We start from the raw sequence: 19,883 nt of genomic DNA on the forward strand, positions 1-19,883 counted from the left end.
GTCTGATATCTTATCATCTGTTCTCCTTGTGGTTGGTTTTACCTGGTCCAAGTTTATTAGTCCCTCTTGGTTTCTTGATTCTGGTATATATTCCAGTATTCTTGTTTCTCTTTCGTGTTTTTCTATTACTGGTTTATGTGTTGACCTTTTTCGCTCATTTTCTGCTTCGTCCTCTGTATTATTTATATTGTTTATTGTTTTTACTCCTACATTCTGTCCTCCTCTTGATTTGTATTGGACAATTTCTGGTGACATCTGTTTGCTTTGCATGGAAGTGCTAGGAAACCCCGTGCTATCTGATGTATTTATTTCTTGGTTTTTTAATTCTACTTTTACGGTGTCTTCCGCCCGATCAATAATGCTTTTGTTCCACTTTTGTGTAAATATAGCATAAATTTGACTTTTTTCCTGCTTAGTTTTTTTGCTGGCGTTCTTCCTAGCTTTCCGCGCTCGTTTGCGTTGACTTTTAGTTTGATTCTCTAATGCGCCTGTTGAGGATGAGGTTTTGCTTTCACTATGCCCTTTTCCATCATCATTTTTTTGTTTGCTTCCATTATATTTATAACGTCGTCAGGTTCAGTGACTGGCCTCATGTTTTTTTGTATTTCTGTCCTTGTTTTTTCGCTCTTGTTATCTCGGGCCAATATTTCTTCTTTAGGTCTTGTCATTTGTGCCACTCGTAGGATTTCGGTCAATATTTCTGGTAGGGACGCCAATTTATCTATTATTTTACCACATCCGCAACTATGATCCAACGTTTTGTTTTTAGTTTGGATATCTTTATTAATTCCTTTAGTAATTTGGGCTGAGATTTTATCCAATTTAGTGTTTATTCCTGCTATGTGCATTGCGATTAAATTCATTAGATCTACCTGGACATCTAATTTATCCGATTGGAAGTTTAGAACATCAATTGCTTGCTGTAGACTTCTTAATAGCGATTCACTCAAAGTAGCGGGCTCTGTGTTGTTTGGTTGCATAGAGATCCCTGATATAGAGTCAAATCCGCTTGCTGATGAAATTGTGATTGTTGACTGTGTTTTTATTTTTCCTTGTGGTTGACCGCTTTTCTCCTTGTTTTGTTCTTCCCATCGGTTGGGACTGGGTGTGTGTTTAATGGGGGTTGAGACGGCTCCCCCTTCTACTCCTGTGTCCCTTTTTTCCAACGGGCCAGTTTCTTTGTATTTCCCTTGCCAGTTCGTCCATGATTCCTCATCTCTTTGTGTGTTAAGTTCTAGCACCTTGATGAGTTCTTCTTCCTCGGAAATTGAAAAAGATCTTGTCCAATCTATCTTTTGGACGTTATCTTGAGGATTGACTTGAGACCCGATTTGACTTTGATCTTTTTTTAATATTTGACTTTTTCCTTTCTCTTTTTCATTCCCTTTATCCAGCGTAGTCATGGCTTGGGATATGGGTTGGTTTATCTGTGCTGTTGTTTTTAACAGCCATTTTTTAATAGCTGATTTCTCTTGGACAATTATTCCTGCGCTTCCTTCCAATCCATTTCTTCTTTTTTGTTGCAGCTGTTGTGGTTGCTTTGCCACTGGTTCCCATTGTACCAGGCATATTTCTCCCGATTTATTTGCTGTTATTAAGTGTATTGGTTTTATGGGGCTTTGTAAGCTTTGCGCCTCTTCTGTCGTTGCATTAATTGCCGCCATTGGGTCCTTTAAGAATTGGAATTTACGCTTCATGTTGTTCCCCCCAAACATGAATGGTTCTGGTGTTGAAAATGGAATCAAACTCTTTTTTTGCAAGTTGGGATCCTCTTTTGTTTAACTTTTGTTTGCAAGCTTAGTTTGATAGTTTGTAACCACTCTTCTCCTGTTTTTGTGGGTGGGAGCTTGGCGAATCTTTCCCGACCGCATGTCCCCAGTTCTTTACTCAGACTAAGGCTGTACTGTTCAAATTGTCTCTTCCCAGTGCTCAACACCACCTCCACCTCCTTTAAAAGTGAGTGCACCGTGTTTAAACCACTTGCAGGCAAACCCAAACTAGCTCAGCACCCTCTGTGCCCAGCAATGCTAAAAGTGGCAGCTTTCGCCTTGCCCTTGCTGACACTTGCGGCCTGACCTGTATCTCCAGTGTCTCCGGTGTCTCCTGTGGCTGTGGCTGCTCACTCCACTCCCACTGCCACTTCTGCGGTCCCCTACTGCTACACACATCCATACATGAATGAATGAATGAATGAAGCCAGATTCATATAGCGCTACTTAGCCAACTGGCGTCAAGGCGCCTAACCAAATAAAGTGTAAGGTCAAAGAGCATGCTTACTGGTAGGCCTTGGTGAAACACCACGTCTTTAGGGCTTTCTTGAAGAGGGCCATAGAGGGTTGGGTTTTAATCTCAGAGGGGAGGGCGTTCCACAATTTAGGGGCCACAGATGAAAAGGCCCTTTCGACCCATCTGACCTTGTTTGTCCGAGGAACGGATAGAAGGTGCTTACTGGCAGAACGTAGGCTTCTACTAGGGGTATAGGGACTCAGGAGGGAGCTTATGGCTTCAGAGCAGCTGCCGGATAGAGCACTGAAAACCAGGCATAGGATTTTGAAAGAAATTCTTGACTGAATCGGAAGCCAGTGGAGACTCTTCCTGGCAAGAGTAGCAGAGGCAGTGTTAGGGACATCCAGGACAAATCTAGCAGCCGCGTTCTGGATGGTCTGGAGGCATTGGATGAGGCCTTTATAGGTGTCTGCATATAGTGCGTTGCAATAATACAGCCGTAATGCAACTAAGGCGACCACGGTCTGTTTGCGGGCTTGCGGGGAGAGATAGTGGGCGATTTTCCTAAGAACCCTTATAACTCCCCAACAAGTGGACACGGTTCTATTGACCTGTTGTGTCATGGTCAGTGATGTGTCAATGATCACGCCAAGATTTCGGGCGGAGTTTGACGGCACGGGACAGGCTCCCAGAGATGGAGGCCACCAGTCATTGGACCATATGTCTTGATCTTTACCGAAGATCAAGACCTCGGTTTTCTGTCCATTCAGCTTCAGAGCGTTTGAAATCATCCATTCGGAGACTGCCTGCATGCAGTTCCTGAAGCTGAGTGCGGAGGTACTCACCGAGTGGGAGAGGGACACCATAATCTGGGTGTCGTCGGCGTATGACACCACCTCCATCCCCTGTGATCTTACTAGCCTGGCAAGTGGAGACACATAAATGTTAAAGAGGGTCGGACTTAAGGCCGACCCCTGTGGGACCCTACATTGCACAGGCTTTGCAGGGGAGAGGAACTCTCCTAGCTTGATCCTCTGCTCTCTCTGGTTGAGGAAAGAGGACAAAAGACTCAATGCTGGGCCCTCCACACCTATCTCCCTCAGACGGGCTGTTAAACTCGAGGGAGACAGGGTGTCAAAGGCTGCGGTCAGGTCGAGTAGGACCAAAAGGGTGGTCTGGCCTCGGTCGACCTTTGATCGAATATTGTCTGTCACCACCGTGAGCGCCGACTCAGTGCTGTGGAATTTTCGGAAGCCATGCTGAGACTGGTCTAGGAACCCAGAGGCATCCAGGAAAGCAGTCAAATGCTGATTAAGATGAGATTCTAGCATTTTAGCTGGAGCAGGCAATAAAGAAATCGGTTGGAAGTTTTTAAGGGTCTCCGGATCCAGATTAGGCTTTTTAAGTAATGGCTTGACTATGGCCCTTTTCCAGGGTTCCGGGAATAGGCCCTGAGTCATAGCCCGGTTCATCACCTCCAGAAGAGGGGGCAACAGGGTTTCCCTACAATCCTTAAGGACCTTCAGAGGGCAGGGGTCCAGTGGCAAACCTGATTTTGTCCTATTTAAAAGAGAATTTAATTGATCGAGGGTAAGGAGCGGGAAGTTGGTCAGGATCTTGGAGGGGTCTTTAGCCCAACAATCTAAGACAGGTTGAGTCGGGAAAGGATGGGAGCACATTACATCTCTCTGTACTTCCAGAGTGAGAGAAATGTCAGCGATTTTAGTATGAAAGAACTGAGCGATCTTGTCGCACAGCTCTTGGGAACCTATGATGGGGTCAGGAATTTGTATAGAACAGAAAGAATCGACGATCTTGAATAATTCCCTAGAGGAGGTGAGGGACGACATAAGCCTGGAGAAGTAGTCCTGCTTTTCTTTAATGACCCTAGACTTGTATTCTCCAAGCAGAAGCTTATGTGTTTCTCTATCAATGGGGTTCCAAGTTTACCGTCATTGCCTCTCCTGCCTCCTACATCCCTGCCTCAGAAGTCTGAGAGGCTCCGTAAACCAGGGGGTAGAATGTTTCCGCCTGGCTGAATAGCGCAGAGAGGCAGGGGCTAAAAGATCTACTGCTCTGGAGATAGAGTTGGCAAGCTCCAGTGCCGCATCACTGGCATCCTTCTTGGGAGAGATAGGGGTCTGCGCTATGTGGGGGGCAAGGGATTAATTTGTGATACCCCTATAGTTCCGTTTAAGTTCCTTGTTACTAGAACCGTGTTGTAGTGAGGAGGAGGGAAGAGATTTAAGTTCCAGAGGAACCGCCAGATGGTCTGACCAGACCAGGGGAATAGGGGGGCCCACGGAAAGTCTGGGGTCGTTGGAGAACACCCCGTCAAGAATATGGCCAGCCAGGTGGATAGGACTATTTACCAGCTGAAGAAGGCCACATGACTCCCTCCAATGCAGGAGAGCAGAGGAACAGGGGAGCTGAGGAGCCAGGGAGCAGAATGCAGAATGCTGAATGCAGATTTCAGCAAGGAGGGTAGATTGTAAATCCCCTCCGCTTTGCTCCAACGGTCGCAGCTCAGGCAGCACGGCGGACCTCTAGCGACCCCCTCACGGCCCCTCCCGGCCCAGCTGCTCCTTGTTTCCTTCCTCCTCATTTGTGGATCACGGCTCGTGGCTCGTGGCTATCACCTCTGCTGCCGCCGCTGCCGCTGTCGGTGACTGTGTCCTAACATGGGAAGGGGGGCGAAATGTGAGACCTGCTGTGGACCCCGCGGCTCCCGGCTCTCAGCGGCACCCGACTCCCAGCTCTTGACGGCGGAGCAGCACGCTCCTCTCTCCTATCTCCTCGGACTCCTCTCCTCAAGTTCCTCAGGCTCCTCACAGCTTGCTCAACCGCACCACCATAACAAAATCCAACCTAATTTAGGTAGGTGCTGGACACTAAACTTAATTAATGTACTATGCCCACTCCAACCTGTATGTATTTGGGGTAGATGGTGGACACTGAAGTTAATTAATTTACTATTCACACTCCAGTCTGCATTTAATTGGGGTAGGTGCTGGATAATAGACTTAAATAGACTTAATAGACGTAAATAGTCCTATCCACAAGTTTTGATTACCATCATGCCTGCTTTACCCACCTTCAGCTATACTCGGGCCGAACTGCTGTCCATTGGGAATAGGGTCGATGTTGGTTCATGCGACCCTGTGGACCCCTTATCCGGCCCATTTGTTTGTGGCTGTAGGGGTTGGTCCCTTGACAGACCGGTTGGGATTCGATCTTTGGTAGGGAGCGATCCGATCACGCGCAATAACATCGCGGCTCGTGCACTTCGGATCTGGAACCTGAACGTGAGGTCATTGGTCAAACACCACCAGTTTATATACGACCTCATTGAAAAGGACTCCCCTGATCTACTTTTCCTCATTGAAACCTGGCTCCAGGATTCGGATGCCGCTATTCTTAATCTTACCTTTCCTCCGGAATATACGGTCTTCACATTGAATCGGGCCACAAGAGGAGGTGGTATCGCTATGGCGGTAAAATCGTGCTTCCCTGCGGAATGGAAAGCACTTGGGTTGCCAGCTTGTGAGAGCGCCCTTTTTAAAGTGTCCTTTACTCATCATTTCACGCTGAGCGGCATTCTTATCTACCGCCCTCCGGGCAATGACACAGCTTTCAAGACCACCCTTGCTGATATGGTAAGCTCTCTAGCACCTAGCTGTGCGAACTTCAACATCACTGGCGACCTCAACATCCACTTTGACCGTGTGTCATCCATAGCCATAGACACTTTGCTTGCAGATCTTGAACCACTGCAACTTGTCCAACTTGTAACACGTCCCACTCACACTGGGGGACACATCCTTGATCCCTTCTTCTCCACTTTGGAGAGGATGAAGGTGTCCAACCCGATCCCGGTTGGCTGGACCGACCATCTACTGGTGGAAGTTCTCTGTCCCATTGATAATATGCCATTCAAACTTGTGGATAGGCTGATTCGTAAAAGACACTGGCACAAGCTCAAACTTGAGGAGTTTTACAGGTTACTGGAGCAGAAACCCTTGAGCCCTTTTTTGGATGTGGAACAAGGATACGACCTGTTTTGCAATTGGATTTCGGATGCCCTTGATTCCCTTATACCTATGCGCTGGTCAAAATGTCATTCTAAGGTACCCAGCCCGTGGTATAATGACTCTCTTGCCATGCTTAAAAAAATCTGCCGGAAAGCTGAGAGGGAATGGAGGAAGTCCTATGACCTCAGCCTGAAATCCTCTTATTTTGCCAAACTGAAGACCTATCATAGGGCAATCTGCAGAACTCGGGCCGCATTCTATGCCCAGGAATTCCAAACCAGTACCAACCCCTCTAAATTAATTTTCAAGGTCCTTAAAGACCTTATGAATAAAAGAGCCACCTCGGCAGAAATTTGCACCGACTCTCACTGCGAGAGTCTAGCCTCCTTTTTTTGGAGAAAGTGCAGGCTATCTACCGAGGATTTGACCTGTCTCTGCCTGATCCAGAGCCAGCTGGCCCGAAGCTCTCGGGCTATGAGACTCTGACCTCCTTGCCTGACTTGTCTATGGAGGCTTTTGACAAACTGAGCCTCAGGATTAAATCAGGCTCCCCTCTGGATCCGCTGAAGCCAGCTCAACTTAAGTTGCTCTCCCCCCCTGTGTCGGGTCCCGATACTTACCTTGATCAACCTGTCGTTATCTACCGGACTGGTCCCCTCCGCTTGGAAACAGGCAGTAGTCACCCCAGTTTTAAAGAAGGCAAATGCAGACCCGCTTCTGCCAGAGAACTATCGCCCCATATCTCTTCTCCCCTGGACGGCCAAAGTCACTGAGGCTCATGTTAATTCCATCTTGACTGAACATCTTGCTCATAATCATATATTAGATCCGAGTCAGAATGGTTTTCGACCGGGACACAGCACTGAGACCGCTTTTCTCTATATGACCGAGCATTTGCGTCTGGTGCTCGACTCTGGGCAGACGGCGGCGCTCTTTTTATTAGATCTGAGCGCCGCTTTCGATACGGTGTCCCACCGTATTTTGATTCAGCGCCTAGAAGAAGCTGGAGTAGCAGGGATTGCTCTTCAGTGGTTCCGCTCGTTCCTTTCTGATCGCTTCTTCAAGGTGGCTATACCACCCTGCCAGTCCATCTTCCATCCGTTGAACCTGGGGGTCCCTCAGGGCTCCTCGTTGAGTCCGACCTTGTTCAACCTCTACGTGAAACCGCTAGCTGCGACCGTCAAACAGTGGGGTTTGACGATGACCTCATATGCAGACGATACGCAGCTGGCGGTGACACTGAGTGGAGACCCTGAAGTGGATGCCCCCAGATTCCGAGCTGGACTTGTGGCAGTGGCAAATTGGTTAAAAACCAATTGTTTACAACTGAATGCCAATAAAACCGAAGTCATGGTTCTGGGGAAACATGTGGAGTTTTGGGGAGATCAGTGGTGGCCTCCAGAATTGGGCATCACCCCGTTCCTGCTTCCGAAGTAAAGAACTTAGGGGTATGGCTGGATCCGGCACTTACCTTTACGGGTCATACGAAGAAGGTTGCTGCCACCTGTTACGGAATCCTGCGAGGATTAAGGCCAATCCTCAAGTTTTTTGACCCCCCCACCCGGCAGCTCGTGGTCCAAGCCTCAGTTCTGTCTCGGCTGGACTACGGTAGCGCACTGATGCTGGGAGTAAACCAGGCTGAGGCATCTAGGCTACAAAGGGTACAGAATGCTGCGGCGCGAACCATTGTTGGTCTCCCTAGGCATTGCTCGGTTTCCAGCACTATTTCTGCCCTTCATTGGCTGCCGGTTAGGCAAAGAATTAAGTTTAAAGCGCTTTGTCTGGCCTTTAAAATTTTGAAGGTTTCCTCGCCGCCTGCACTTGCTAACTTGCTCACCCCCTATGTTCCTTTGAGGTCCTTGAGATCGGAGGCTCTTCATCTCGCGGTCTGCCCCCGTTTTAAACTCAGCAGGATGGGTGGCCGCTCCTACCAAGTGCTTGCCGCTGGGTTATGGAACTCTCTCCCGGTGCACATTCGAGCCCTGGATAATCTGTCCGTTTTTAGGTGTGCTATCAAAACTTTTCTGTTTGCTGTACTTGGTTAGCCGTCTCTCCCTCTTTCTGCGTGTTATGTTTTTGTACTTGTTCAAGCGCCAGGACGCCCCTTTGCTGGGGCAGCTGTGCGCTGTATAAAAAATATTAACATAACATAACATAACATAATTAATTTACTATTCCCACTCCAGTCATTATTTAATAGGGGTAGGTGCTGGACACTAAACTTAATTAATCTACTATTCCCACTCCAATCTATATTTAATTGGGGTAGGTGCTGGGCACTGAATTTAATTAGCTTACTATTCTCAATACAGTCAGTATTTAATAGGGGTAGGTGTTGGAAACTAAAAATAATTACTTAACTATTACCACTCCATTCAGTATTGATTAAAGGTAAGTGCTGGACACTAAACATAATTAATTTACTATTACAACTCCATTTAGTATTTTATTGGGGTAGGTGCTGGATGCTGAGCTTAATTAATTTACTATTCCAACCCCAGTCTATATTTAATTGGGGTAGGTGCTGGACCCAAAAAATAATGAATCTACTATTCACACTCCAATATATATTTAATTGGGGTAGGTGCTGGACACTAAACTTAATTAATCTATTGTTCCCACTCCAATCTATGTTTAATTGGGGTAGGTGCTGGACACTGAACTTAATTATTTTACTATTCTCACTCCAGTCTATATTTAATTGGGTAGGTGCTAGACACTGATCTTAAATAATGTACTATTCCCACTCTAGTCAGTATTTAATTGGGGTAGGGGCTGAACACTAAACATAGTTAATTTACTATTCCCCTTCCAGTCGGTATTTAATTGTGGTAGGTGCTGGACACTGACCTTAATTAATGTATTATTCCCACTCCAGTCAACAGTTAATAGGGGTAGTTGCTGGATAATAGACTTACCTAATTTACTACTGCCTCTCCAGTCTATTTTTAATTGGGGTAGATGATGGATACTGAATTTAAGTAATTTACTATTTCAAATCCAATCTATATTAATTTGTGGTAGGTACTGGACACTAAACTTAATTGATGGACTATTCCCACTCCAATCTATATTTAATTGGGGTAGGTGCTGGACACTCAACTTAATTAATTTACTATTCCCACTCCAGTTAACAGTCAATAGGGGTAGGTGCTGGATAATATACTTAATTATTTATTGTTCCCACTCCAGTCTATATTTAATTGGAGTAGGTGATGGATAGTGAACCTAAATAATCTACTATTCCTACTCCAGCTATATTTGATTGGGGTAGTTGATGGACACTTAACCTAACTCATTTTACTATTTCCACTCCAATCTATATTTATTTGGGGTATGTGCTGGACACTAACCTTAATTAATTTACTATTCCCACTCCAGCCTGTATTTATTTGGAGTAGGTGGTGGACACTGAAGATAATTAATTTACTATTCCCACTCCAGTCTAGGTTTAATTGGGATAGGTGCTAGACACTAATCTTAAATAATTTACTATTCCCACTCCAGTTAGTATTTATTGGGGTATGTGCTGGACACTGAACTTAATTAATGTACTATTCCCACTCCAGTCTTAATTTAATTAGGGTAGGTGCTGGACACTAAACGTAATTAATCTACTTTTCCCATTCCATTCTATATTTAATTGAGGTAGGTGCTGGATACTGAACTTAATTAATTTACTATTCCAACTCCAATCTATATTTAATTAGGGTAGGTGCTGGACACTAAACTTAAATAATTTACTAATACCACTCCAGATTGTATTTATTTGGATTAGTTGCTGGACACTGAAGGTCATTAATTTACTATTCCGACTCCAGTCTATATTTAATCGGGGTAGATGCTAGACACTGATCTTAAAACATGTACTATTCCCACTCCAGTCAGTATTCAAGTTCAAGTTCATAAGCTTTTATTCGATTTGCACATACAAATCATACAAGCATAATAAAATACATAGTTTTATAATATTAATACACAATATTCACACGGGAAATACAAAAAGACGAGAAGGAGAGTAGGAGACATAAAAAGGCTAGTGGGCAACAGTCTTTTCTTTAAAAACAACTGATTAGTACGACAATATAAAGCGTTCATATGTGTACAGACAGGAAATCAGAAGATTTGTCATAACGAGTAGAGTTTCCTGGCAGCTGTACTTTCCGACATAACAAATCCGGACCGCTTAAACTGACATAAAAGGGTAAATTTTAGAGTAAAGGGACCATACAATACATACAGTGGACATCAACATATAAAAATTAATCCTTATTTACAGTACTGTTATAAAAAACTTTTATATACAGACAGGAAAGTATAAGAAAATAGCAGCGCTATACAATTCCTGGCAGCTGTATATCACAAGTACAGACAGGTAAGTATAAGAAAATTTACAGTACTATACTTTTCCTGGCAGCTGTACATTTCAAAATATAGGTGGCTAAAAAGAAACAGATATCCACGTTCTCCAATGAGGATAGTAATGTCAGTGCAGCCTTTGTGGAACGGGTATTGTACTTTATAAAAATGGGCTTGAGGTATTTAACCCTAAGAAAATGAAAAAATCTGCAAAAAAGTAAAAAGTGGCAGCAACTCTGGCGTGAAGTACTGTCACACGGGCAGGGTATCTCAGATCTAACTTTCTGGTTTGGGAACGCGACAAGATGGTGTACGATACCCAATCTGACACGAGTTAATACAAATTGATGCGAGGGACGGGTCACGTTCACAAGGTAAGGTTGAAGCCCCGAAGTTAGTTTCAGGTCCTTATAGAACTTTACGGTGGCTAACTTACCATATACTTTATCTCGCTCTGCCTTTTTAAAGTTTAAGAACGTTGACTTAATTTCTTTTTTAGGGATAGAGACTGCCTGCTCAGGATCAAGTAACACATCGATGTTAAATAAAAAGTGATACCAGAAATGAATGTATCTCAGCCACCGTATACGCGATGAATGGTCCAAACCTATACAATCAAGAATAATATCTTGAGTGAATCGAGTCTCTGGCTTAGCCCAAATAGAACGCCACAATAAGAGTGGCCGAACGGCTGCTAAGTCAGATATAAACTCGATCCCAACCTCATCGTGGATCAATTGAACAGAGGCGGAAGGAGGGACACATAACAATCTCTTTAAAAACTTATTTTCATCCATTTGGAGGGATGGGCCTTCATTGTGGCCCCATACACCAGCCCCATATAGTGCAGAAGAGACACAACGAACATTATATATGTTAATCATGTCTGGAATGCTTCTCGATCCAAGTTTAGTGGCAAATCGGAATATGCTGCTGGTGGTCCGCAGCATTTTCAATCTGATGGTATCAAATTCAGAAATCCAAGTCCCACTGTTGTTATATGTGATTCCCAAATAGCAAAAAGTTTTAACATGTGTCATTTTATCTTTATCCAGGAAGAAAGTATGCTTCATCTTTTTTGCTGCCTGGCCGCATGACATAACGTACGTCTTGGATTTATTCACACAGAGCCTCCTATTTTGAATAAACAACATAAAACTATCAATTAAACGCTGGAGGCCAATCTGTGTGCGAGATAAAAGAACAGCGTCGTCCGCATAAAGTAAAAGTGGGACAGGTTTTCCTCCAATCAAAGGGGCGTCTGCTGGGATGTCAACCAAGATACGGTCAACACCATTAATGAACAGGGAAAATAAAAGAGGGGCCAAAACACATCCCTGGCGGGTGCCCCGTGAAACTTTGAAAAAAGGGGTGCATTCGCCTAGGGTGCCATAGCGGACTTTACAGGAAAGCTTTTCATAAAGTCTGGCTAGAAAATGGACGATTTCCCTCGGTGCCCCAGACTCTAGCAAAACCTCCCAAAGAATAACATGATTAACTAAGTCAAACGCGCTGCTCAAATCAGCAAAACATAAAAAAAGGTTGCCATTTTTAGCCACAGTATATTTGTTAATTAAAAGGTACAGATTGACACATTGTTCCAAAGTGCCCATACCTTTCCGGAAACCATATTGAACTCTAGTTAAAATGTTCGATTCAGTTGCCCAGGTTTCTAACCTTTTAAGCAGAATCCTACTCATAACCTTTACTGAGGCATCCAACAAAGAAATCGGCCGGTAGTTGGAGGCCTCGGATTTGCTACCTTTCTTGTGTAAGGGAATAATAACAGTTTGGCCCCAGGAGGGAGGGAAATTAGCTTCTTCCGCGCAATTAAAGATCCTCACCAGGATGGGGGCCCACAAATACGGTTCGGCTTTTAATAAGTCAAGCGGGACCCCATCAGGGCCTGGAGCTTTTCCTCCTTTACTATTGGAAAGCCCTTCATGGCCTTCTTCTAGAGTTACTCCCAAAGGGAGGGGTGGCCAACATGTAGTCTCAGGAGACGGTACCTCAAGGGGTAACCCTTCTGGGTTGAAGATGTTGGAAAAGTGAGTAATCCAATCATTGCATGCGACATAAGATGTTAATTGCGGAATGCCGTCTTTATTGAGAAAAGGACTATTAATTGTTTCCCAATATAGTTTGCAGTTTTTAGTCTCAGCTGCTTCCTTTAGCTTGTCCCAAGCCTCACTCTGTAAGACCTTTTTTCTGTTATTAATTACCGTTTTATAGTTGGACCTGAGGTATTTTACTCCCTCGCTATCGCGTGGTTTGGTGCCTAATGCCTTCTTAAGTTCCCGGAGGGCAAGTATACAGGGTTTGTCAAACCACCCCTGCTTCAGACCTCTATTGGATGCCGGGGCCCTAGTAAAAATACCTTCAATAGTACTATTGATGGTAATAAAATGTGACAATAGGGAACCAGGGTTAATTTCATTGTTTAGACAGGAACTAATTTGAGTTTTACAGCTAGTTATGACCTCCTTCTGTTTGGCCTTGGAGTTAGTTCCAGACCATCTGATCCTTAGACCATTCGGTCTGATGGGTACTAGGTCTGTAGAACACTGTTCACCTAACACTGATGCAGTACCATGCCCTAGGAGGGTAATACAAATACTGTTATGGTCACTGAGACTTTCTTATTTAACATATAAATTGGAAAAGTCTCCACTACTAGACAGCAAAATATGATCTATAAATGACCCCGCATCCCTTCCAGTAAATGTGGGACACGTAACTGCCTGGATGTTTTTATTACAGTTTAACAGGGTCAGGTCTAGCATAGTTAACATGTTGTTTAATATAGAACCATAATTACAGTGTGGAAAGTGGAGGAAGTCCTCCCTCTCTCCCAATCCCCCCATTGGTTAAGCATAGCTGTTCCAAGACCACAGGGGTTCCCATTGGACAAATAACAGGGCTGTAGGTTAGAGTCCCCTGCCCAAATAACCTCTGCCTTTCTTTTCGAGATTCCCATAACCCTGACGATTTCTTTTTCAAGAGGTGGTAAAATATCTCCTCTGGTGGCATCAAAGATATTGTTGTAGAAGTTTACTATAACCAAATCAATACCTTTTCTGCACTCAACCCTCACTACCTGGCTGTGAGTGCCAACTGTCGTACTGCTTCTAACTATATAGCTACTCAACTTGTTGGACAGGAGCAACAGGAGGCCCCCCTTGGCCCTCCCTGAGCTGGATTTAGTAGCTTTAAGGCAATGCGAGGAATAACCTTCGATGTTAATATGGTCCACGCACCAGGTTTCCTGGAGGAGGATTAGATCAAATCCTTCCCCAATAAACCTGGACCAAAAGGGTGAGTCTATTTTTCTGGCAATGCCAGCGATGTTTCAGGAAATAAGGGTAAGACCAACAGGCTTACGTGTGTCAACGGTAGCCGTCTCCGACTGGGTAACACAAGATAAGGTTGGACTAACTTCCTGGATGCTCACGACTGGGCCTGGTCTGGGGGCATCAGTAGATATGCTCACATCGGGAGTATTACAATCGGCTCCTTTGCAAGAATTAGTAATTGGAGTGATACTAGTAAAGTTATATAATGGGGAGGAATTTGTGGGGCTTCCCTCCTTTACCATAACATATCGTCTGCCCGCCAGATCAGCAATAGGTATACAGGCCGGCGTACAGGGTACTAAAGCTCTGTCATTGGCAGATAACTTGCGGTCATGGGGTAGCCCAAGCTGCATTGAAACAGACTGACTAGGGGGTAATGGAACACTATGTCAATCGACCATCTCCAGGCAGTCATACCTGTTGCTAGTATGAATGCCTTGCCATCCATTCCCCATGGGTTGACCTTTATTGGGATACCAGGGACGCGATGGCCAGTCCCTGTTCCTGTTCTTTTGTGTCAACCAGGGGCCTCCATAGTTCCAAGGTTGTTCATGAGGGATAACCCAATTGGGAGCTGATATTGGAGCATGAAAATTTAGTACTGGTGGATAGAAAAACGAGAGCCTCTGGGTATCAATTCCTCCTTTCTTCTCCAGCTCTGGCCAAGAACAGATATGATTCACCGAGGATGCGTCTACACAAGTGACAATGACGCAATCCCCCTGAATACTCTTGGGACTCGCCCCCACCCATGGAACCCTACGAACAGAAGATATTCTACAAGTATTAGCAGGCTGTAATGGCCTGTTAATGCTAAGCCATTGAAGGATTTTATTCAGAAGGGACCAGGAAGGTTCATCGGTACCTGCTGGGAGTTCCGGGACTCCCGTTAAGATTACCGTGAATGGAGAAACCTCCGGTGGAAGATGTACCGGACGTTTAGGCCTGGGCCCCCTCTTGGCATCTGTATGATGTAATTTTTGAGTGACCACGGGTTTATCTTGGGGCGGCTGCAGTGACCCCTGTGCTGTGGTGGCATTAGCAACTGGGGGTATAACTGCAGGGGAAGGTTGGATAGGGTTTTGTTGATTTATTGTATGTGACTGAGGTATAGACTGTGATATGGGTGTAGCATTAGGTTTAGAAAGTACACACTTATTCGAGGCAGAGACTAAGGTAGTGGTTGAAAGCTCATTAGTTTTTGCCTGTACTATAGATGTGACCAGCGGTCTGGATGAATTAACTGGAGTGGACCCTAAGCTAGTTGTAGTTGGTGCCCCTCCTGTTTTAGTAATACCCACCCCGGACTGATTGGGTATTTTGGAGAGGAGAATGGCAAGTTGCTTTTCTATTGCCATAATGCTCTTCTCTAAGGGTTGAAGATGGTGTTTTAATAGATCCCTAAAACTAGCAAGAAGTTGTGATGTATCACTGTCTGGCGGGCTGGGATCGCCTTCCAGAACATTAACCATATTAGAACCTTGTATAGTGGGTAGGTCCGATACTACTAAGTTATTACTGAGAAGGACAGTTTTAGATGGAGGGACACTAGGCCCATTATTAGTGCTGATGATATTGGGGTTTAATTTAGTACTCCCCTTCTTATACTCATCCGGCTGCTTTGGAACAGCGCCTTCTCTGACCCCTCTTAGCTTATTGCCCTGTGCTAGATCCTGAGCCGGATCTTCAGATAGAATATGCTCAAGGTCAGGGGTTGTCTCAAGGTTCTCCGTTAGGTCCATTTCCGATGATAAGTTAGTTGCTGATAAGTCTACTGCACTAGGGATGGAATGAACTTGTGCAGTAGTGCCAGATTGTATTAGAATAGGAATTGGGGTAACGGATGGCAATGGTGTTAAAGCAGTCGCTATGAGGCCCAGAGAGGATCTCCGAGCTATCGCAAGGTCCTGAGAGACCCTTTGTTCTAATACAGCGATATTCTGATTAATGGCCTCAGTTGTTTTAGAGATGAATAAATCGATAGGGCCAGTAAATGAAGCAGCTTTAGAGGCAGTTTTACTTCTTGAGCCCCTGGTCATGATTATAACAATTAGGATCTCCCAGTTGGACAGTCAAATCAAATGACCAGAGTCAGTAGATGGAAAACAGTACCTTTGGGGCACGGCCCGGGGATGAGTTGAAAGGGGGGTGGCCCAGCCCAGCCTGGATCTGTCTGGAACGGGCTGAAACGGGCCCGCCCTTGGCCCGGGCTTCGCCCGGCGTCCCGCGAGACGGGGGTTACAGCAGCTTTAAGCGCCGCCTGGCGCGTGAATGGCGCGGGAAGCGTCTCCAAGGATGCTGGGAGTTGTAGTTCGCTGGAGACAACCAGCGCCGCGCTCCGCTCGGCGGGCGGACCCGGTGGTAGAGCTGGGGTCTGGCGGCGGGAGGCGGGCGGTCTGGGACACAGAGCAGCGAGGATAACTCTCTCCTCTTGGCAAGGGCAAATCGTGTTAAGCGTCTTTTTGGCAATTCCACCCCTCGACCGGGGTTACAGCAGCTTTAAGCGCCGCCTGGCGCGTGAATGACGCGGGAAGCATCTCCAAGGATGCTGGGAGTTGTAGTTCGCTGGAGACAACCAGCGCCGCGCTCCGCTCGGCGGCCGGACCCGGTGGTAGAGCTGGGGTCTGGCGGCGGGAGGCGGGCGGTCTGGGACACAGAGCAGCGAGGATAACTCTCTCCTCTTGGCAAGGGCAAATCGTGTTAAGCGTCTTTTTGGCAATTCCACCCCTCGACCGGGGTTACAGCAGCTTTAAGCGCCGCCTGGCGCGTGAATGACGCGGGAAGCGTCTCCAAGGATGCTGGGAGTTGTAGTTCGCTGGAGACAACCAGCGCCGCGCTCCGCTCGGCGGCCGGACCCGGTGGTAGAGCTGGGGTCTGGCGGCGGGAGGCGGGCGGTCTGGGACACAGAGCAGCGAGGATAACTCTCTCCTCTTGGCAAGGGCAAATCGTGTTAAGCGTCTTTTTGGCAATTCCACCCCTCGACCGGGGTTACAGCAGCTTTAAGCGCCGCCTGGCGCGTGAATGACGCGGGAAGCGTCTCCAAGGATGCTGGGAGTTGTAGTTCGCTGGAGACAACCAGCGCCGCGCTCCGCTCGGCGGCCGGACCCGGTGGTAGAGCTGGGGTCTGGCGGCGGGAGGCGGGCGGTCTGGGACACAGAGCAGCGAGGATAACTCTCTCCTCTTGGCAAGGGCAAACCGTGTTAAGCGTCTTTTTGGCAATTCCACCCCTCGACCGGGGTTACAGCAGCTTTAAGCGCCGCCTGGCGCGTGAATGACGCGGGAAGCGCCTCCAAGGATGCTGGGAGTTGTAGTTCGCTGGAGACAACCAGCGCCGCGCTCCGCTCGGCGGCCGGACCCGGTGGTAGAGCTGGGGTCTGGCGGCGGGAGGCGGGCGGTCTGGGACACAGAGCAGCGAGGATAACTCTCTCCTCTTGGCAAGGGCAAACCGTGTTAAGCGTCTTTTTGGCAATTCCAGTCAGTATTTAATTGGGGTGGGGTCTGGACACTAAACATAGTTAATTTAATATTCCCCCTCCAGTCAGTATTTAATTGGGGTAGGTGCTGGACACTGAACTTAATTAATTTACTAATCCCACTCCAGTCTTAATTTAATTAGGGTAGTTGCTGGAAACTAAATTTAACCTACTATTCCCACTCTAATCTATATTTAATTGGGATAGGTGGTGGAAACTAAACTCAATTAACTTACTATTCCCACAACAACCTGTATTTATTTGGGGTAGACGGTGGACACTGAAGGTAATTCATTTACTATTCCCACTCCAGTCAATAGTTAATAGGGGTAGGTGCTGGACAATAAACTTAATTAATTTACTATTCCCATTCCAATCTATATTTAATTGGGGTAGGTGCTGGACACTCAACTTAATTAATTTACTATTCCCACTCCAGTCAACAGTCAATAGAGGTAGGTGCTGGACAATAGACTTAATTATTTAATATTCTCACTCCAGTCTATAGTTAAGTGGAGTAGGTGATGGACAGTGAACCTAATTAATCTACTATTCCTACTCCATCTATATATAATTGGGTAGGTGCTGGACACTTAACCTAACTTACTTTACTATTTCCACTCAAATCTATATTTATTTCGGGTCTGTGCTAGACACTAACCGTAATTAATTTACTATTCCCACTCCAGCCTGTCTTTATTTGGAGTAGGTGGTGGACACTGAAGATAATTAATTTACTATTTCCACTTCAGTCTAGGTTTAATTGGGGTAGGTGCTAGACACTAATCTTAAATAATTTACTATTCCCACTCCAGTCAGTATTTATTGGGGTAGGTGCTGGACACTGAACTTAATTAATGTACTATTCCCACTCCAGTCTTAATTTAATTAGGGTAGGTGCTGGACACTAAACTTAATTAATCTGCTTTTCCCAGTCCAATCTGTATTTAATTGGGGTAGGTGCTGGACACTGAACTTAAATATTTTACTATACCAACTCCAATCTATATTTAATTAGGGTAGGTGTTGGACACTAAGCTTAATTAATTTACTATTCCCACTCCAGATTGTAATTATTTGGGTTAGTTCCTGGACACTGAAGGTCATTAATTTACTATTCCCACTCCAGTCTATATTTAATTTGGGTAGATGCTAGACACTGATCTTAAAAAAATGTACTATTCCCACTCCAGTCAGTATTTAATTGGGGTGGGGTCTGGGCACTAAACATAGTTAATTTAATATTCCCCCTCCAGTCAGTATTTAATTGGCGTAGGTGATGGACACTGAACTTAATTAATGTACTAATCCCACTCCAGTCTTAATTTAATTAGGGTAGGTGCTGGACACTAAATTTAATCTACTATTCCCACTCCAATCCATATTCAATTGGGATAGGTTGTGGAAACTAAACTCAATTAATATACTATTCCCACACCAACCTATATTTATTTGGGGTAGATGGTGGACACTGAATTTAATTCATTTACTATTCCCACTGCAGTCAATAGTTAATAGGGCCAGGTGCTGGACAGTAAACGTAATTAATGTACTATTCCCACTTCAGTCTATATTTAATTGGGGTTGGTGCTGGATACTGAACTAAATTCATGTATTATTCCTACTCCTATTTATATTTATTTTGGGTAGGTGCTGGACACTAAACTTAATTAATTTACTATTCCCACTCCAGACTGTATTTATTTGAGGTAGGTGGTGGACACTGAAGTTAATTAATTTACTATTCACACTCCAAACTGTATTTAATTAGGGTAGATGGTGGACACTGAAGTTAATTAATTTACTATTCCCTCTCCAGTCAATAGTTAATAGGAGTAGGTGCTGGACAATAAACTTAATTAATTTTACTATTCCCACTCCAGTCTATTTTTAATTGCGGTAGGTGCTGGATACTGAACTTAATTAATTTACTATTTCAACTCAAATCTATATTTTAATTTGGGGTAGGTGCTGGGCACTAAACTTAATTCATTTAGTATTCCCACTCCAGCTAATATTTAATTGGGGTAGGTGCTGGATACTAAACTTAATTAATGTACTACTCCCTCTCCAACCTGTATTTATTTGATGTAGGTGGTGGACACTGAAGTTAATTAATTTACTTTTCTCACTTCAGTATGTATATAATTGGGGTAAGAGCTGAGAACTATTACATACATTTTATACCATGATATGTTTTATTGTTTTTAACATATTTTATATTTTTATGTATTAATTAATTGTTTGCATTTTTTTTACATTTCCCTACAGATTATTAAAATTGAATATGTTTATACTATACAATAAATCAATGTTTTCATTTTTTTTTATTTATATATATAAACACCCTTATCTCCTATAAATCCAACAATCCACTAATAAGTTTTACTTAGAAATTTGAAAATAATTTGAAAATAATTTACAAATAAAATGTTTATTGT

Source organism: Lissotriton helveticus, chromosome 2_1 (assembly GCF_964261635.1).
Source record: "Lissotriton helveticus chromosome 2_1, aLisHel1.1, whole genome shotgun sequence".
Lineage (NCBI taxonomy): Eukaryota > Metazoa > Chordata > Amphibia > Caudata > Salamandridae > Lissotriton > Lissotriton helveticus.